This window comes from Melanerpes formicivorus, unplaced genomic scaffold, assembly GCF_026170545.1.
Source record: "Melanerpes formicivorus ecotype bairdi unplaced genomic scaffold, bMelFor1.0.p_v2 SCAF_35, whole genome shotgun sequence".
NCBI lineage: Eukaryota > Metazoa > Chordata > Aves > Piciformes > Picidae > Melanerpes > Melanerpes formicivorus.
In genome coordinates, this window is record NW_027142387.1 from 1,659,795 (window position 1) to 1,681,070 (window position 21,276).

Consider the following 21,276-nt stretch of genomic DNA (forward strand, 5'->3'; position numbering starts at 1 on the left):
TCCTGTTGCTGTGACTTGCTACTTTGGAGAACAGACCAACTCCCACTTCACTCCAATCTCCTTTCAGGTGGTTGTGGAGAATGAGGTCTCCCCTCAGCCTCCTTTTCTCCAAACTGAAGAGCTCCAGTTCCGTCAGTTGCTCCTCACAGGACTTGTTCTCTAGACCCTTTACTAGCTTTGTTGCTCTTCTGTTAAATAGACTGTCCTGATGCTTCAAAGTGTTGGAAGGAAGAATATTGGGGGTTGTAATTAAGTGGGGACTGCATGACTTGTTGTGTTGTAATCTGATGTGAGTAGCTGATTAAATACGTGTTCGTTTGGAGTTATGCACCCATGGTCCTTTATGCTTACTAATAAAATTCCAGTCATCAAGTTAGGGTTAATTGTAGTCTGTAATAACTCATTCTGCCTGATACTATTTTCTAGTGTTGTTCCTCAGTGAGCCGGCCCTATCCTTGCCCTGCTCTAAAGCCAATGAGCTGCAAGTGCAGTGCAGTATTGCTTCATTAATTCTGCTGAGATTTCCCTCCTTTTTTCCCCCCTTCTTTCCCCTCCCTGCAGTGGTTAATAGCATAAGGGATATTAAATGTCAATCCTCCTGTATCCCTTTGCAAGTTCCAGAAAGAGATGATTGAGTGGCTTATCCCTGCAATCACTGTAATCAGTAAGTAATGACTTAACATCCTGCTGGATAACATGAGGTGGAATCGGGAGAAAACATTAGTTAGCAGCAGAAGCATGCCACCTGGACGAGGTGGAGGTTAAATTTAGGAAATTATACATTGGGGACTTTTTTCCTTGAAAAAAACCTACCACAAAACCCACCCCTCAAACACCCAAGCAATCATGCTACAATTGTACCTGGGTTTTGAAGTAAGTGATGATAATAAAAAGGTTTAAAATGGGTTTCTGCAGCAGGCAGTGGTACTGTGCTCTGTAGCTTGTGCTTTGCAGGAGTCCAGTATCAATCAGACCTCAGAAAATTCAGGCATTAGAGCCCACAGGACTGGGGAGGCAGGGAGCAACCAAGGGGTTTGATTTTTAGTAGGAAAAAGGCTTCTGGCAGATGAAGCGTGGGTGATATTGTTAGCTTTCCAGAGAAGAGCTCACTCACAGCCCTTAAGTGCCGGTCTCTGGGGAAGATGATACTCTAAAAAGGAAAGGGCCTCCTAGTGACCTTGCAGTGCTGTGCCAGCCCATGCCACCAAAGTAGAGAGGCCTCATGGCAGCGAGGCAGGGATCTGCAGCAGCGCTGCTGCTCCAAGCGATGGCACCTTCCTCCTAGCTGCTGGAAATGGTGTCAGCAAACACACAGATGCCAGGCGGGTGGGGAGGGTTAGGAGGGCACCAGAAAAATACAGAGAGAAAACTGTCACCTTCTGAGAGTTTTCCTGCGTCCTGAAAAGAGAACAAACTTGGAAATCTGCAAGTGAAGGAGATATGTGGAAGTAGATCTTCTTCTTAAAGTAAACACAAAGAATTTTAAAAAATCCTGCTAATTGACTTAAAAGCAGGCAGCCCTTCTGGCAGGCACAGTACTTGGCTTTACGATTCGAGCTGTGTAAGTTAAGGCAGTGGAAGTAATTAAATTACTTAATACGTTTTCAAATGGCATTTGTATTTTCTCTTCTAGATGTTTTCTATTTCATATCTGTCTCTGTTTAAAAGGAGATAATCAGGCATCAGTGTTGCATTTGATTATATCCTTGCTCAGTATGTTTCTATTTACCTCCCCCCCCCCCCCCCCCCCCCCCTTTTTTTTTTCTTCTTTTCTGGAAGATATAAACCCTCAGCTTCTGCTTACATAGAACTTTTTACTAAACACATATGGCAATAAGTGGGAGAAGTGTGCCTAGGGTATGGTATGTGATTATGTAAAGAAGGTACTGTGTTAAAACTGCACTCTCTGTATTCTTTCCAAGCCATATCTCAATATTTTGGGGTCAGAGTGGGAGGGAAGGGCAGACACATTCTTTTGCCATCCCAACTAAGAGGGAATGAGATGGATTTTATTACGGTGTTATTATCTTATTTCCTATTAAAAGTCTTTGCCTTTGATGTCTACTGCAAGCGGTCACAATTGGATTTTCAGGTTCTACTTTTGTTCAGAAGGCTGGCAATGCACATATGCGCAAAAAAAGTTGACTTACTTGTAAGTGCACTCTGGACCTACTGAGGAATGAATATTTCAAGTGTGCAGAGGCACCCTGGAAAAGAGGAGTGCACAGGAAATACTGGGGTTTGTTCCAGTGATTTTAAAATTTGGCTTGTGAGGCTTTGTGGGTCAGATTATCAAAAAGCAGTTCCTAAATCTTGTTCCTGCAATCAGCTGGAGTCTTGTTACACAGTAGCTGTGTGAGCACATTCTTTGCACATGCCAGATTCCTAAAATACGCTGGTTTCCATTCATTTGGTGAGACTTCTCATGCGTGTTCCACATGCAGCCAAGTGGAAATGCAAAAAACTTAAGTCCCACACATGCAACAGCTTTGAAAGGGCACCCAGACATCCCAAACTAACAAATTTTTTTGTGTGTGTATTCTGCCTAACAGAACAGAATTGTACTTATGTTTTCTTCCTCAGATGAGATGATAAATTGCTAAAACTTAAGTTAGTGCTGCAAGCTGTGTGCTCTCTCTTGCTTTCTCGCTATCCCTGCCGTATGCTCAGCTTTTCTTTTCCAGCACAGGGCTCATATATAACAACAGAGGATTTTGTACAAAAGCCCCTTTGGGGTCTGACCAGTTGTGTTTTCCCCTCTTCCTTTTCCTTTTCTTTCCTTCCTTCCTTCTCTCCTTTCTCTTCTCTCTCTTTTCTTTTTCCTCCTCCTTTCTTTTAGTTTTCAGAAAGTTGTGTTCTATCCCAGTTATTAAATCTTTGGAGACCATTCCCACATGGTTCTGTAAATGGTAGCTTCATCCTGAGTTCTTTCATCTCTTTTCCTGCTCTCCTGGCTTGACAGTTGAAAAGGTCTGACTGTGCCACACAATGGTTTGATTGGTTTCTCTAGGGGAGGCTTTACCCTGCCTCATCATTCGCCAGGCAGGTGGACCAGAAAGTCTCTTGATTCTTTTGTTGCCTCTCAAAGTCCGAGGTCTTTGACTGAATAAATCCTCCGTCATGGGATAATTTGCTAAAAGGAGACTGAATGATGTGAGAGAAAAGCCTCACTACTTGGGTGCTGAATTAATGAAATAACTGGGCCTTGGAGTTTGCAATTGAAAAATCACCAGGAATGCAATGGGTGGAGACAGGCTTCAGAATGCAAGCCCGTTACTTGCCCGTAATAAACAAGGAGAGCTTTAAATGCTCTTGCTAAAAACGCGGGCTCGCCTGGCCGCCTCCGGTTATTTGCATTCGTGGCCCCATTCGGTGGGGAAGCCCGGACAGAATAAAAGCCGTTTTGGTGCAGTGCCTAGTTAGTCATTAGATTATTACGAGGGGCTGGAAAGAATTCCACATGACAGAACTAGGGTTGAGTTAACACAGGACGAAAAGTAATTTACAGATAGGCTGTCCTCAGCCATCTTCGTAGCCCCTGATAAGGTTTCATTTCAGAATGGATAGGCGACATTTCCACTTATGGGCCCATTCTGCGACACCTGTGATAACAGCTTCTGGATCCTAATTGAAATTGGTTTCAAAATGGATTTTCACTTTTCTCTGTCTGTGGAAAATATTGAATGGACTCAGAGCTGCCACAGAGAATCCCAGACCTTGGAAAATGGAGCAAGAAGCCAGGATCATCTTTCATAACTGTGTCGATGATATGACAGTTTTGTTATCTGTCTTATTAATGAAATCATTGATCACCTGATGAGGGAGATAATAAACTACATTTTTGCTGCTCTTCAGGAAGCTCAATTAGATTAAAAAAAAAAAAATACAGGTGGGGGAAACCCAAGTCAAAACAACGAAGTGTATGCTTTCAGGTCTATTTTCAACTTTTCTTTTGTTGAAGATTTTTAGATAGAAGATCTCTCTGGATCTGTAAAATGCTGACAGCATCCTGAGCTTATTGAAAGTAAAAAAAAAAAGGGGGAGGGGGGGCAAAAAAAGCAAACCTGATGCTCACATTAAGACTTGGTTGTTGTTTTTTGTTTTTAACAAGCCGCACTAAGTAAATAACACTTAAGTCCTAGTAAGTGCCATGGAAACTCAGATGAACTGAGAAACAATGGAGCTCAATTTTAGCTGAAGTGGGATTAGTGATCCGAACACTCTGAATACCCTGGCGTGGACAAAGGCTGGGGCTAAGTGCAGCGAATGCTTGCCGTGATGCTGGTTCTCCCGAAAACTATTTCTGCGTCAGCTTTTAGTTGTGAAAACTGCTCAGGCATTTGGGAAAAATAACTTTTTTTTTTTTTTTCCCCTTTTCCCCCCCTTTTGTGTTTTACTAACGGACTTCAGAAGAATTTTAAATGCAACTAAACGTAACGAACCGCCTGCTCGGCGTAAAACGCGTGCACAGACTTTGAAAATAAAACCTGAAAGGGTTTTGTGATGTGTTGTTTCCCTGACTGTGTTCTAATTATTGGGGAAGGGGATAAGTCTGTTGTTTGTGCTTGGTTGCTCTGGAATGCGCACTGTATTCCTTGAGGAAGGTGGGAAAGGATAGTTTTTCTGAAGAGAGATGCCGGTGAATTCTCATATTTCACTCTGAATTGTATCCTAGGTGTTTCTTCAGTCCCTCTGCTGGTGTGGGTCAATCTATCCCCCTTTTTAAGCTTGAAAGGGGAGCTCTGATCAAAGGCTTGAATGATGTCACTGATCTTTGGTGATTGATTAGGAACAGAAGTTCTGGAGCATTTTGCATGTCTGCCTTTTCCTTATCACTTCAAATCCATTAGTGCCTACCCATTAGGGTAGCTTTCAATCAGGGGAAAAATAGCCCATGCACATACATACATGTGTGTGTGTATATATATATATGTGTGTGTGTGTGTGTGTGTGTGTATATGTGTATATATGCCCCTTGTGTATATGTATATATAGAGAGAAAAGGAATAGGGGAGTGTAGAGGCTTCATGGTCTGAGTTATAAATGTATTTTTGTTTATGGTAAAAGGAAACAATTTTTATTGGTCTCTTTTGTTACAAGGGATGTTTATTAATTGCTAAACTCCTGGGTGTAATTCTCTTCTGTTCTTGTGCAGCTGCTCTCACAGATTTAAATCCATGTAGTTCTCTGTTGTCAGTGGGGTTTTGGCTGCTGTACCTTCATTTGCGGTAGTTTACCCAGAGAGGAGCCGTGCCCCTTCTTGTAGTTTCCTTGCAGTGCCTGTGATGAGCGTTAAGATCCACTGACTGTGTCAGTGGCTTAGAGATCTTTTTTAATTAGGGACTGAAAAATAAATATTTGAAAAATATATCTCTTGGAAGTTCAGAGATAGCTAGAATGTATGCTAAGCTGTTAAGGGAAAAGTTTTTTTTGTTCGTAAAGAAGGAGCAGTCCTCAGAGTGTCAGTGGTGGGAGAGGTTGGGCAGTGGGGTTTACTCCTGCATGTAAGGGTGGTGTGTGTGTGAGCAAGCCGTGCAGCACTTGGATCTGACTTCACTGTGGTGTAGATGAGAAAGATGGGTGGTGTGAGGCTGGAGTCCATTCCTAAATAACCCAGTTCCAACAGCATATTGTGATTTAAATGAGGAACTTAAAAAACTCTGCACAGGCTTTAAAATCTCAAGTTAATTAATAATTCTGGTAAATGGAAGCTTTCAGTATGCAAGATACTTCAGAAATGTTAATGTTATTTTCATGTATTTCTTTTCCCCTTTATTTTCAGTAGGTTGGCTCATTTCTCTCTCTCTCTCTCTCAAATCTCCTTCGCTTTCCCTTCTACTGTTGTGCATTTCACACCAGGAGATGACAAGTCTTGTGATTGCAGCAGAGGCAATTGAAAGAAAATAAAAAGAGAGTTCTTTTTCTGTGGTGCTGGCCCATGAACATACCGTAAAAATTGGATTAGACACACCTAGAGTTGGGATTGATTGCATCTTGAATGGGAAATTAGAACATCTGAAAAATTCCTTTTTGGATGGAACAGAAGCACAAGAAGGAAAAGTTGGATGGAAACCAGAGAAGAACTGTAAATCACTATTAAAGTTACTTCCTATGGTTTACCATTGGCTGTCAAAGAAAATTGCCTCGGGCTTGTTTATAGCGAGTTCCCTCTATAGAAAACTTCAATTTGTGGACTGGCCTCTGAACGGGATTGATAACTCTGTTTATAGACCAGGATGGGTATCTAAAGATAACAGATAATGCAAATGAGCCTTTTTTTGATAAGCCAGGGAAGCAATTATGGATACAACGTGGTTGATGGATTTCAGAGAGCCTTTTCACAGATTATAGGTGGTTCTTCTTTTTTTTGGTGTGCATTACAGTTTTTTCAGCAGTGCTAGAGAAACAAAATCATTCAAATAGAGCTAAAAAGATGGAGTGGCTGATAGGAGCGGCTTTCCTACCACTTGTAAACATGGTGAATGAGATTGAGAGAATAAACAGGCAGTCCTTAGCCTTCTCTGGGAGAAGTATGATTTGATAAATATGTGTTTAATATTCAATTTACCGTTTCATCTGAAGTGTGTGAACATCGATGTCCTGTGGGAGCTTACAGCCCGCTGCAACTTTAACTCAGATAAACTGCCTTCCTGATTGTGTTTTCAGGTTTGTGTTTCTGCTGGAGAGGAGGAGAATACAGGCTAGACCCTGGTAGTTGTTTGGGCTCCCTGAGGTGCTCAGCACCAGTGCTGATGAAGCCCTTAACCCCCAAGCTGATGCCAGTGCCTACTGCAAAGTGATGGTGTGCAGAGTGGGCTCTGGAGGTGGTTGCACCGCCTGGCAGCTTTCCCTCTCAATGCCAGGGATATTTCCAGTGGAAGTGCCCAGGAAACTGCAGCTTCTCACAGCCACAAGATGGCCTTGGCAGGGATGGTGGCCGCTGGATGGGAGAGGGCAGGCTTGGCTTCCCCACCTCGGCTTTTTAGCTTAGCTTGTCTGTAGTTCATCTTGCTGCTTCAGTGTGTTGCAGGCAGTGTCCCCACACAGTGAGCTGTCCATTCCCCTTGGTGTCTGTGGAGCTGCCCCAAGGAGGCATCTGCCTCCGCGCTACCTGTGGGGAAGGGTCATCTGCCCATTCCTGGAGTCACGAACACAGCTTGCAGCATCCACACTGAGTTGGGAATGAGATGAAATTCACGCCATAAAAGATGATTAGGGAGGTGCATTTGTAGTAATAATTTTCTTTTACTTCCTAGTGGTAAGACTGAACTTTGTTTAAGGTCATTGTTTAAGCCCACAACTCACTGAAGAACTGAAGGGATTTTTAGAAACTTTTAACTAGTCCAGGCTTTAAATATTTAATTTTACATGTCCCTTTCCAGTCTCCTTACTCAAGCCATTGTCTCCTTCCAGTGGGATGTCGGGGCTCCAGACGCCCTGGGTTGCTGAATTGCCACCTTCGTCTCTGAAACTTGAGATAATTTCTTGTGAAGCAATCTCAGAACCTAATCCTGGAAATGTGATTTCTTTTGCACATTTCCTACTTGAGGGCTCTTTTATATGATCAGGAATGGTCTCTGTTCCCATGGAGTTGTAAGAGTGACTCCTTATAGTCTGTACTACTGCAGGTTTCAGACGTTTGGTTGGGTACAAACTTTGCTTCTGTCATGGAGCCAGTGGCACAACTGCTGTTGACTTCCACAGGAGTGACATGAGAATATTTTTATTTTAAATGACATTTAAATATTCAGTCACAAGCTGCTATAAAACTCTTAGATTTTTTTGCAGGCATTAATGCCTTCGTAACAAATCACACCTCTCACTGGAAAGCAAAGCTGAAACCAGCACAATTTTGTTTGGAGAAATGCAGGACTTTTGTTATCTGACCATTGTCTTGAGTATCTTTTTCTGAATGTATGTACAATGAGGTTGGTGTTTTTTTCCTTTTTGACTTTTGGTTGAAGAGTTAGCATGAATGGACATTGGCATCTTCCAAACACCAGGATGAGCATAGGATCGCAGTGCCTCTGGCAGAAAAGCATGGATCTGGAATCCCTCAAGGGCTTTCTCCCAGCTTCATTCCCACCATTCTTCCCAGTCTAAGTCAGTGCTGTGTCTTCTATGTATTGATCAAAGCAAAATATTTATAGTCAGTTTTAGTTAATATTTTCAGTTTGTTGTACATCAGCATAACTTTCTGATAGTCTCTCTGAGCTTAAAATATCTGTTCCAAGACACCCTGATAGGATAGACATTTATATTGCGTATATCAGAGTGGAAACAATTTAAAAGTCCTGTCCTCAGCTTTGAACGCTTTTCTTTTGATTGTTAAAAGGTAGGTTAGTTTTGTTATTAAAATTTCCAAGGACTTTTTCTTCAGCCTTCTAGCTTAAGTCAGAGTTAAAGCCTTGCATAGATTTCCTTTGGCAGCACAAAATTACTCATTTTTTTTTTCTCTGAGAAATAACCTCAGTATGAAGGATACCAAAATATCTCAAGTAATAAAAACACTTCAAGGGACTATGATTTATTGCTACATTTATCTTCAAGGCTCAAAACAGATGCTAAAAATAAACCTACTCTTAAAAAAAGGTAATAATTATATTTATAAGCGAATAAGAACTTTGAGCAGAGATACCAAAAATTCCACCAGGTATTTACAAGAGAGGGAAAGAGTGAAAAAAAGGAAGAAAAGCAGTAATTAAAGGGAAAGAAAGAAAGACAAAGAAGAAGGGGAGGAAGCAAGCAAAGGAAAAAACAAAATAGCTCTGTGGTCCTCTGTGGTGCTCTCATTTAAATGGTTTTCAGGTGATTTTTTTTTGTTGTCATACTTGGACTAAGAATCTGTCAAAAGTCTGTATTTTAGCAGCTAAACAGAAGTTGTTCATAGGACCAGTACTTTTGACTGCAGAGGTGTAAGAGCTTGCGTGTAGGCACAGGCTATGTAACACAGAAAAACTTAACATGAATTCTTGTGGTAGATGAATCTCAAAAATACATTGTATTTTGAACTCCTTAATTAGGGGCAAAACATTATCTTTAGACATAAATGTTAGACACAGAGGGAGGGCAACGGGAGATTTTTGTTGAATATAATGTAGGGTACTGCTTTAGTACTTGCATTTGGGCAGGCACACTGTGTTGGATTTACATTGCTTACCCTCCGAGATCTGTAGGCTGTCTGGAAAATGAAGGCAGATCCTCAGCCCAGTGTAAGAACAGAGCAGGATGTGGTCCTTGCCTCATGGCTCTTTGCAGTCCCAGACAAGTCGGACTTACTGCCCAAGACTCTTTGTAAGTGAGGTTGCCTTGGGCATGTGCTCAGTGTGTGCCTTCATATCTGCAGGTCTCAGGCATGGTCTGGCTGTACGCAATATTGCCTTGCACAGATGCTTCTGGATTTGCAGGAATCTTGGCTGCTGTGGAAACAAAATCCTTGGCAGTCTGATTGTGAGAATCCATGGAGGATGAAACTTACTTGAATGTGGAGCATACCTAAACAATGAGAAATTTAGAGGAATCTAAGGAAAATCCTTTATTTTGCTGGGCTTTAGCGTTAGCAATAAAGAGAGCAGTGAAACTGCTTTTCCTTGGTTTTGCTGGAGGAGTTGCAGAGGGCAGCAGTGTGTGTAAATCTCAAGCCATCAAGCTGTAATTGAAAGGGAGAGCATTCAGAACTTAGCAACAGTTCATTCTTCTTGAAAATGTAAAAAGCCCTTGAAGTTAGGTGGATGTTGTCTAAAGTAAACACAAGCCTTGAAGAGATATGAAATGATCTCACTGAAAATATGTTCCCCAGCTCTCTGGCTGAGCCTTCAGGTTGCAGACTTGACTTTTGCTTAGTCAGGAGGTCAGGCAAAATCAGTTTCCAACCTGCAAAATCAAGACATAAAAATAAAAATGTGTGAAAGTTGCAGACAACATGGTAACACTGCTCCTTTGTCTGTTCCTTTCTCCTATATAGGTTTATCCATTCAGTCTAAACTTTTTGTTTAGAGGGCAGCAAAGTGTGGAGTTGGCTCATGTGACCCCAGCTTATTTAAAGGAAAAGGGAGAGATGGAAGGAGCTGGAAAGGAAAAATGAGATTTCACTTCAAGTTTACAGAGCTTTCATTACACTTTCGTTTTTTTCTTTTTCTTTTTCCCCCCTTTCTTCTTTTAAATTGGTGTCTGGTACACCATTTTTGTTTTTTCAAACTACTCAGAAGGCTTCTATTCATATGGGCATATTTCTTTTTTGTTTTAGTGCTGGAGATGCCTGCGAATGACTTAAGACTAAAAGGGACTGTGTAGACAGGGGAAAGAAGGAGGAGGCTTTGCATGTCAGTGTTTTAGGAAATAAAAATTAGCAAACACTAGTAAGTGTCTGTTCTTTCCTATTCTTCATTAAAATGCATGGGTTGTGGATCAAATGACTTTATTCAGTGCACGGCATTTCAGCTACCTTGAAATGGGAGACTGCAGGCAGTTGGATAAATTCACTGGAAAACTGCCCAGTTTCATTGCTGCTTATATAAGCCTGTCTGTATCCTCTGGGGAATACTGTTTTGTAACATGTTGTATCAGGAGGAATATCCCAGTGTTCCCTTTAGCTCTGGGGTGCCAGAAGTAGATAAGTGGTGGAAGTGGTGATGCTTGTCTGTCTGTCTGTCTCCTTTCTGTGCTTAGTGTAAGACAATCATTAGGGCCCTTGGCCAAATCAGGGTGCTGCCCCTCTCTGCTTTGCTTTTGTCTGAAAATAATGTGTGATGTATGTTACTCACAACAAGCATTCATGGTTGAGTTGTAAGCCATTGTGCAATTGCCATGTTTTTGGAATTGCCTAAATGACAGTTAAACTTGTTGTGGAGCCAGCATAATTAAGGATGTGTCAGTGACTCCCTCCTTGGACCGCCTTCTTGTTAGGTTTCAGAAACAATGCATCACAGCTTGTTTATGTGCTGGTATTTTATCTCTGCAGATGTATGCCTAGCTCTCGGCTGTGCTGCAGTCAAGGTGGGGTCTGAGGTCTTTTCCTCACTTCTGACAGAGATCCGTTTGTATCAGAGGGAAGTTCCTGAGAGCTTCACACTTTTGAGACCAGTACTGTTAATTCACTATTGGGGCAGATCTGAAACTCTGACCACTGCAGACTACATCTTCTTGTCTTTGTCATGGTGGTAGCACAGGGAAACATCAGTTTATGGAGGCAGACCCTTCCTTTTAGGAATGAACATGCAGATTCCTTACTGGAACCAGTGAATGAGCATGTTTAGTGTGCCTACATGTGCTTCAATTTATCACTGCATCCTTCTGCTCAGGTTACTTAACACATAGCCATGAAGCCATGCTTTCAGAAGTTTGTACCAGTAGGTAGCAATCTAGCTTCATTGTCTGATGGCCTAATTTCATGTCAAGAATTGCCCTCATCTTGGCAATAAACACTTGCAATAGAGTTCTGAGTGTGATGATGTTAGTGGTTTGCATTTTACAGTGCTTGTGGAGGGTTGGAATGCCCTGAGGACTCCTGTGACAAGGACAACACCTCCTATGGTACATTTCAGAGTTAAAACCCCATTTGTTAGGTGTATTTATGATCCATGGAGCTATTTATCATGAAGCTCCTCTCAGGCAGAGCAAAGAGATGCTCTCTTGACAGAGTAAGTGAGACCTACAGTAGAGCAAATCCATTGAAGGCAGTGTGAAGAGGAGACTGGAAAGCAGGTTGCATAATGACAGTGGTCACTAAGCTGAGGTGACACAGGTCACCTCATGGTGTTGTATAGCAAGCAAATCTGTTATCTTAGTTCCTGGCTGTCTCCCTAACTGGTGGGATCCATTCCTCTTCTTTGAGATGTCCCTTTTGTTCCTTGCCTGAAACCCACAAAGCTTAATAATCCATCTGTTTACTATAAAATCAACTTGAAACAGTGATTCCTTGAAGATGAGGACCTGACCTAAAATTCCCAGACCCACATGGTACAAAATGTTCTCTAGATGCTGATGGGCTTTACTTACACAGGAATCGTTCATATATATGTTTCTGTGTTTGTATGCTGGTGAGATTGGGGTGTTGTGTGTAAAATGCCTGTTTAAGAACAGTTATAAGTTGGATGAAATGAAAGAATCTCTTGGCTTCTTTTAATCACAGATGTAAGAGGAGAGTTCTCTCTCATGATTTACATGGCTGAACGAGTCAGAATAAAGTGGCAGGTGTCATTCTGAGTCTGCACTGGTAGAAGCAGTTGTTCATATGGCTTTTGCATATGCTTTGGGAGTTGCTGTTAAGTCAATATTTACTTCTCAGGGAATAAATGCCAGCGTTGTGTCTGAGAGCTGCCAGTGCTGCATCAATGAAAGAGAGATTTGCTATGTCATCAAGTATATTACCATGCAGATTCCTGGAGAATTGGATGTGTTGTGATTATGAGCTTGTGGTAAGTAGCTGGAAACACAAAAGATGTTTTTCAGCAAGTCTGTACAACTTCCCAGATCATTTATTTACAAAATGTTGCACAGTGGCTCTCTCTGTTTCACAGACAGCTGGTTGGTTTCCTCCTTTAGAACCTTCAGCAGCATCAAGAAAGGTGTTTGTCAGCTGTCATCACTGTTTGGGTTTATGCAGAAATGCATCACTCGTCCCTTGCTTTCTGCAGAAGTTGGCCACCACTTTGCAAGTCTGTAGGAGATAAGATGGCTCTTAGGGAGCTTTTAACCTCTGCTGCATTTATTTGGCTCTTCAGAGTCTTCTGGGAAAGAGGCTCTACTGTCAGGCTGTCCATGTCTTCTTGCTCTGCCTGTAAAGCCAGGTGGAACATAAACTTCTTGGAATCTAGAGGGTTCTGTGGAGCTCAGGGCCTGATCCACAGTGTATTGAAGCCAGTACCTTCGTAATGGGCTTTGGCTGAGTCCCTATGAGAACAGGAGCAATTGGCCCACAGAAAGGATGCTAACCCATTTTTCACGCTTGCCGCCTCTCTGCTGAAGGAATCAGTGGGGAAAAGCATGACTCCTAATGACTGCTGATTATAAATAATTAGGAGTCATTCAACATTTAGGCTAACATATTTAGGTTGTGATGTGTTTTGCATTTATTAAGTGTTGGCTGCTCTCCTGTGGGTTGGTGTCTTTGCTGAGTATCTCTCACCAGTTCCTTGTGTAAACACTGGGAGTTAGATGAGAAGATGGGCCCCAGTTTGAATGCTTTGGCATGCCGTGGAGGCTGGCTGCTGTGCAAACCCCTTCTGTGCTGCCTTTCACTATGGAACAACTGATTACAGTGTGGGATTTTATCTTCACTACTTAGTTGGGTTTTACATGGAGTGAGAATTATTAGTGTACAGGTGACACACAGCAGAGTGCTTAGATAATTCAAACAATGTTGCTTGTGCTAACACTTGGCACACTGAAATGTGGTAAAGCCTAGGATTTTCCATGTGGGGTGTAGGGTTCAGTAAAAATCAACCAGTCCCCATGGCGCTCGTGGTGCACCAGCCACACTTGTCTGCATAACTGTGAGTATATCTTTTCCTCTGCAGATCGTGTCACCAAATGATAACAGATGAATCTAATAAATACCCCAGCAAACACTTTCATGTGCTATTTACTGTAAAGTAAAACTAAAACCTGCAGCATATGTTAGTTTTTCAGAGAAATGGGTAGGGATTAAAAAAAAAAACGCCACACAACACCTCAAAGGCTAAATGTTAGCATTTATATGTACCAAAGAGAATTTTTAACAGACAGGAAATAAAAAAAAGTCTTGATTTGAACTTCAGAACTGGCATTGTCTTCATCCAGTTCATAAATGTGGAGCTGAGGTGAAGCTACACATTTAAACTGTGGTGTGACAAAGAAAATGTATAACCTCTTTAAAGTCTATATAAATCAAACCTTTAACCTACTGCTTTTAAATGGGAATGCCTGGAGGATGGTTTTGTATAACTTTTTTTTTATTATTATTCCATTTAAATGTAGATTTTTAAGGCCTTTTGGTATAGTGGTGCATCTTTTGCAATGCAATGTTAATCAGGACTCTTTTGTAGCAACTTGGTTGGAAGATAAAATATTTAGTGCTGTTGTATATCGAGCCCACATTCCCTTTACACACACACAGAGGCTTGCTCTCCCTTTCCCTCTCCTCTTTCCTAGTTGTTTTTTTTTTCCCTCAGCAGAATTGTAAGGAATTAAAAAAAATAAAAGAATATATATATATATATATATATATATATATATATATATATATATATATATGAAGAGCTGATCTGCACTTTGAATTACTGGCATTCTGACTTGGTTGTGTTTCAAGCAGACACTGCTAGTAGAGAAGTGTAGTACTTGGGTGACTGTACTTAATGCCCAGGATCAATGCTTCCCCATTTGTCCTGTGTTTCAGAGTAGAACATAAGAATTTCAGCTATCTTGGGAAGTTTATTTGCTGAACAAATTTCATAGAATTATAGGATGGTTTGGGATGGAAGGGACTTTAAAGATCACCTAGTTCCAACCTCCCTGCCATGGGCAGGAACACCTTTTACCAAGACCAGGTTGCTCAAGGCCTCATCCAGTATGGTCTTGAACACCTCCAGGGAGAGGGCATCCATGACCTCCCTGGGCAACCTTCTCCAGTGTGTTGCCGCCTTTACTGTAAAGAATTACTTTCTAATATTCAGTCTAAATCTGCCCTTGTCAAGCTTCAAACCCTTCTCTCTTGTCCTGTCACTACAAGTCCTTGTACAAAGCCCCCCCCCCCCCCAACTTTCTTGTATCTCCTTTCAGTTACTGGAAGGCTGCTATAAGGTCTCCTGCAGCCTTCTTTCCTCTGGGCTGAACAGCCCCAGTCCTTGTAGCCTGTTCCCATCGGGGAGGTTCTCCAGTACTGTGATCATCTTTATGGCCTCATCTGGACCTGCTCCAACAGTTTGGTGTCCTTCTTGTGCTGGGGTCACCAGAACTTGATGCAGTACTCCAGGTGGGATTCCACATGAGCAGAATAGAGAGAGGGGGAGAAAATTTGTGATATCATTGGAGATCTGGGCTTCTATTTGTCTTGATGAGAGTAATTGTCAAGCAATAGGTACGGCAGCCTTGTGCAGTCACATAGATTCTTTGGGGTTTGGTTTGTAATGCTCCAGCCAAAATACAGTAACCATCAAGGTAAGGTGAGTATCCTGAAACACACCAGATAGTAAGAATTGTGTTATTTCAGTGTGTAAATCTTGAGTGTGTGCATAGACTATGGATGGGTTGGGGGCTTAAATAATCATTTTAGTTTGTATGTTTTCAATAAAGAAGCCTGTAAATAAGTTTTGTTCTTACTACTGTCCTGTCATAATGAGCTTAAACTGATTTGCTCTGGTATGCTGGTTCAGAGTTTGGTCCACAATTAATACTTGTTTAAGAGAAGTCATATTTAAAGTAAGGTTGGTACTTTTCATCACATTGTTCTTGTTGATTTCCTGATCTTTCTGTATTTTTTTGTCTACTTTGATTTTGAGTCTTGATAAAAGCCATAATGGTAGGGATATTGTAACATTAGAGTGAGTTAAACTGAGATTTCCACAAAACCTTAGACTTCACAGTACAGGAATGGTCTTCCTTGACATAAGGCTTGACTTCAGCTGTCTCTCTTGTGTATCATTTTAATTTTTTTAAGCAACATGGTAATAAAAAAGGTCAGGAGTCTGTCTGTCACAGAGTGGCAATGTGGGATTAAGGGTGTAGGGTCTGTGTTTGGTGAAGTCCAGAGCACAGATTTGGACTACAAGGATGAGAAGCAAGGGAGATTGTCCAGTATTCCTGCATTTGGAAGGCATTTGATGTAGGATTATCTTTCGTGTTCTCTAAACTCTGCTTCCACAGAGACCAATGGGAGTTTTCTGCAGCACAAGCAGAGCTGCACCACAGCCTGATGATCATTCTCTTCAAACTTGGAAAGGGCACCTGCACTGGAAATACTTATCATGTGTTTATCTTCTTTTTAACTCGGGGACAAAGAACTCGCCGAGCCCCAGAGGGATTCAGACACTTTGACACCATCTCAAGCTTGATTTTTTTTTTTTTTAATTTTTAGCCCCTTACCCTGAACACAAATCTGTCTTCCCAACTCCTGCCAGACTGCTGCAGGTAGATGGTACTGTACAAATACAAGCCAGGATGAATGTTTGAAATCAAAAGGCAGATTGCATCCTTATACATTGTGTGTAAAACACCTCAAAACACTCAGGGATACATCCTGTGGGGATGGTGGTATTAAAGTATTTTGTTTTGGAAAACCATGCCAGCCATGCTCAGTCAATTTCACATTACCATTGTATTATATTTGCAAATTAAAATCAAAATAATGCCAGGTGTTTCAGTTTACATTTAGGTGGATGCTAGTATAAATATTTTCTGGGTTTGGTTTGTTGTTTTTTTCCCCCTCCAGTCTCTTCTAGTTCTGCAGGAATCGCCAGAGCACTAGGAAAGACAAGTCCCTGGCTGCTGCTTATGTGGACTACTTGTCCCCCAAAAGAATCATTTAGTATTGAATGAACAGACTGAACAACCCATTGCTGTGTAGGCTTCAGATTTTATTTTGTCCTATTGAATCCTGAGATTTTGGAAGAATCTGTGCTCCATGGCTTTGTGAGTTGGAGGCAGTGTTTCTTGCTCCATTTCACTGAGAATTTTACTGGGGAGCATGGACTGAATTTCTTCCCTCTGGCTTACAGTGCAGTTACAGCTCTATTTGTCAGTGAGAAAGCTTTTTTAAATGATATTTTCTTATTTTTATAATAAAAAAAATCTAAGTCTCTAGACCTGAAAACAGAACAGTGAGCAGTAATTTACAAGAGTCAGAATTAGGCAGACTATGGTGCTGGGGTACAAAAAGGGTCATCTTAGATGCCAGTTGGGAACTACTGGCATTAGCAGACTAGCCAAGATTGGCTTAGCATCTGTAGAAGTGATAGCATGCCCTAGGAAAGCTTTATTGTACAGAGGGTCATTTTTGTTCATGAAACTCCATGAGGTAAGAGTCACTGAAGTCACAAGTCAGCAGTGAGAACAATGACACCCATTGATCATAAAGCTGCCCAGGCAAGGGGGAGACTCCTCTCTCAGGGCTGTGCTCCTTTAGCCACTTGGATCAGGTTTATCTTGGTGTTGCTTCACTGAATGGTTTCTCTTGGTTTACATTGGTTTTGAGCTAGACTGGAAAGAACTTTTCAGTGCTTGACTCATAGCTCTCTGCATGGTGTGCCCTTTGGAAGTGCCTTCTGAGACCTTCCCCAGGATTATTTGAGCATGAGGTGGGATCCTGAAATTTCTTAAAAGGAATTGTGATTTGCTCTGGCTGTAATCAGCTCCACACGGCCTTTCAGTCACTGATCACAGCTTTTACAGAGCCTGTAAATGCTGCTCCTTAATTGCTTCTGAGCAATAAAAGAAACTCTTACACTAGCCAGATCTTCTTTAAGAAAAATAAAAATCACTGTTAAATATTAAGCTGTCTCTTACAGTTTAAATGAGGCTCCCTCATTTTGTAGGGAGCGAGAGCTGTGACCAAACTGGTTGCAATCTGAGCCTGATCAACTTGCTGTGTGACTTGGGTCTTTATTCTTTCAGAGCACGTTATTTTTTTGTATATCTAACAATCTTCTTTTGTTTAGGAAGAGTTTGACATACAGAGGTTTGTTTGACAGGTGTAAGATGGTACCTTGATGGGCATATGGCCCATTGTGCTGCTTCCCAGAGGACTTGGCTGTTACACTGAAGCCTGCTTCACACTGCTTCACTTCACCAGGGAAATGAAATCTTTTTCCTTTCCTTACCCATCCTCGCAGAAGGAGGAGGAGAGGAGCTGGGACAATTTGCAGCGGTTTCCACCAGCTGCCTACAGGAGGGAGGATCCCTTTAAGCTTTTGCTCCCCCTGCTCATCCATGGAGGAGAGGGAAACACAGGGTGGTCTGTGGGCTACATCCCCCTGAAAGAGTATTCTGAGCTCCTGCTGCTCTCCCCTCCCAGGCCTTTTGCCTTCATGGTGTGTTGTCTCTGTGGTAACAAGCAGCAGGTATCACAGATGGAAGTGCTGGCAGGGGTGGCAGTGTAGATCAGACTGGCCTTGCTTGGAGCAGGGCTAATGCTATAGATGTTTCTTCTGCAAGGGCAAGGGAGGAGTGACCTACGATGTGGTGCAGGAGGTAGATCCTGTGCTCTCCTGAAAAACAAAGGTAGTAAGAACTCCCAATCTCAAGTAGTTTTACAGCCAGGAAACTGCTGGTCTGGTTCAGAGAAAGGGATGGAGTCCCAGTGGCATCATCCCAGTTCTGACTTGGGAAATTTGGGTTGGGGCTATGCTCACTACTTGATTTGCTTCATCATTTTTGCCTGCACTTTGCAGTTCCTTCTGGAGTCATGGCTCAGTCCTGGACTAAGTGGGCCCTGGGGTTAGAAAATGAGATGGGAAGTGATAGAAGACAGAAGATGAAGAAAAAAAGGTGACTTCCCTGCAAAGTAAGGGAAATGATACCTGAATTAGAAAAAGGGAAGGTGGGTGGGGGGAGAAATCTTTTTTTAAATGGTGATAGTTAGAAGGTTAAAGAGCCAAAAGAAAGCTAAAAATAACTGATAGATATGAGACATAGGAGACGGAGAGCAAATGGCTGGAGGAAGACAGACATAAGCTTACAAAGAAAAGAAAGATGGACATGTGAGCATTTTTTGGAGAAAGAACATCTGTGGTGAATCACAAGCAAAACAGAGAACAGAGTAAAAGACCTGAGGTTAGAAAGAAACAAACAGAAGATCTCTGGGGATGTAAAAACATAGAATAGAGACCTGTCTCTGAAGAAAAACGATTTTAATGACAAACCAACATGTTGTTGGTTTAATGTAGTGAACCCTAGCTTCTAGCCCTACTTTTCCTCCTTCTCAAACTCAAAAAGAGTTTTTCTGTCTGATTAATGAAGTAATTCAATATTGTGTGTGGAAAAGAGAGCATTTTTACACCTATAGAAAATGATGTCACATGTTTTGGTTAGGATGGTGAGTTACAAAAATAGTCTGTATGAGTGCTTTTAAATTGGTGTAGCTGGTGAGATCACAGTTTGAGCTGAAATGCAGACATTCTGCTGAAGCAACCTCATGCATAAAAAGTCCATAGAATTTTCTTTTTTTTTCTTAAGGAAGCCAAACAAACCTGAAACAAAAATAACTTCTCCCACAGATTTTTTTATATGGCAATCTTCAGGCAGGCCCTAACCGATGACTCTCATGACAGGAAACCTCAGTTTGCAAGTATTTTGAGAGTCACTAAGGTTCTCATTATCCTGAGTCTACAAGTGATGAGTGGTGTAGTATGTAGTGGTAAACATGGAAGTACAGCAGGATCTACAAAAACAGCATAAATCAACTAGCATTGGCTTTTTGGTGGCAGAGTTCCCAGTGTAGTTGCCCAGCAAAGGATGACAAGAGCTGTTACTAGTGCAGGAGGATGCTCTGCTGCAGGTTGGGAGATAGGGCTGCCTAAGTGGGAGAGGGGAAGAACAGAAGGAGGAGTTGCTGAATTGTCAACCCTGGGTTACTGTAAGGCATAATGTGGACGTGGTATTGAAGAGCATGTGCTGCTCCTTCTGCCTACTTTTCGTGAGTTCTTTAGATAGTAGATTACTTTTTTACATTGCACTTCAGGTCTGGTATTTCTTGGTCTTCTCAGTAGCCTTTTGTGTATGCTGTAGCAAGACTGGCCTTTTCTATTTCTTCTTCTGCTTTTGCCTCTTCACTTTTCTTCCTTTGCTTGCTTACTTTTCTAATGTTACCCTTTTATCCAGAATCATCTGACCTACAAAGTATTTTTCTTTGCCAGGTTTATGTTGTTTCCACCTCTTGTTTGCTCTGTTTTGTTTTCTTTCTGGTAGGTGTTTTTGTATACTTGCCATTTCTTCAAGTTTACCCCATTTAAGACTGCCCTGCACTTCTGAGGCCTTACTTGATTCCAGCAGTACCTGTCTCTGATGTTTTATTCACAGCTTGATGTAATTGCAGCAGAATTTGCTGCCTCCTATATTCCTAGAGCTTTCTGGAACTGTTCTTCAGTTCTGTCTTATGTATGGAAATACAATTCTAGTTTTCTTCAGGTGAGTTAGAGATCAATCAAAGATTCTCTTTTTCTTCTACCTGTATAGTGGTATTTTACTTTACAGTGAGTGTCTTGAGCACTGAATTAATGAAGTGACTCCAGTCACTGTGCAGGATGGAGAGAATGAAATGGGTGACATTGCTAGTCCATTAACAAAAAAGAGGAAGTATGTATATCAAATTTTCATTCTGTTCATTCACCACCCCTGAATCCTTTATGCAGTTGGCAAAATGAGAACTCCTTTATGATATATCTCTGTTCAAAAATTGGTTGGGACAAGAGAAGGTGATGAGTAGATGCCTCAGGGCTCTGATGAAAAGCTGTATCTATTTTTTAAAAAACTTCCTATTTAATGAGAAGCAGGCACCAGACTAGACTGAGCATGCCCTCAAGATACGCCAACATAGACAAACCACAGCAAAACCCATGAATCACGTTGCAGAAATGGTTGCAGATACTGGCACTGCAGTCCTGCATAGACACATGATGGTGATGTTTAGGAGCTGTCGGCATTGTGTGATTTCAAACATGATTTAAAAATGAATGTGATACAGACCTTATTGTTGCAAGGTTTGCAGTAAGCAAACAGCATGTGTTGGTGTTTTGTGTTTGTTTATCGATCGTGTGTGTGCCCGAATAAAACTGTTTCTCTTTTTAGAAGCATTTACTTCAGTGCCAAATGTTGATATTAAGATAAGTGGATTTCTTAAACGAGTTTCTGCCAAGGCTTGTTAGACCTCGCTTAGTCCTGTAAATACTGAGGTTTTGCTCCTGTGACTGTGAAGAGGCCGCGCTCTGATGTGTGGTGAAGATGATACAAAGCTTGGCATACGTGCAGAATGTGTTTAGAGGTGCAGCAAAACATTATTTTGTAATTGTCATGCCCCTCACCTCTGCCTCCTGCTCTGCTCTTGTGGTCCTTTATTTCAGTGTGCTGATTGGTTGTTCTTTTCCAGATGAAGCTGACAAGGAAACTGTTAATTCCTTTCCCAAAAGTGTCCTGCCCATAAGAGTTGGGAAAAGCTAACAGAAATATCCCCCAAATAAAATAAGAGGTTCCTTTTAGACCACATCCAGGTATGGGTCTGCTTTTCTTCTTTTTCTGCTGCCATCCTTGAGGCTGGTTTGGGCTAAGTCAGCGTGGAAGCTGGTGGCTCTGGGCATCTCACATAGGAAT

General features: G+C 41.6%; 1 protein-coding gene across 3 annotated transcripts in view; it reads left to right on the forward strand.

Moving 5' to 3' along the window:
* Positions 1-21,276, forward strand: part of GLI3 (GLI family zinc finger 3) — a 214,985-nt gene that overhangs the window by 20,496 nt on the left and 173,213 nt on the right. The window contains exon 1 of one of the 3 annotated variants that reach the window (XM_068156837.1): positions 12,347-12,416. The exons of the other annotated variants lie outside the window; for them this stretch is intronic. The gene's annotated coding sequence lies outside the window, so the exon portion shown is untranslated. Of the gene's footprint in view, positions 1-12,346; positions 12,417-21,276 lie in introns of those variants that run through there. 3 annotated transcript variants of the gene reach the window in all.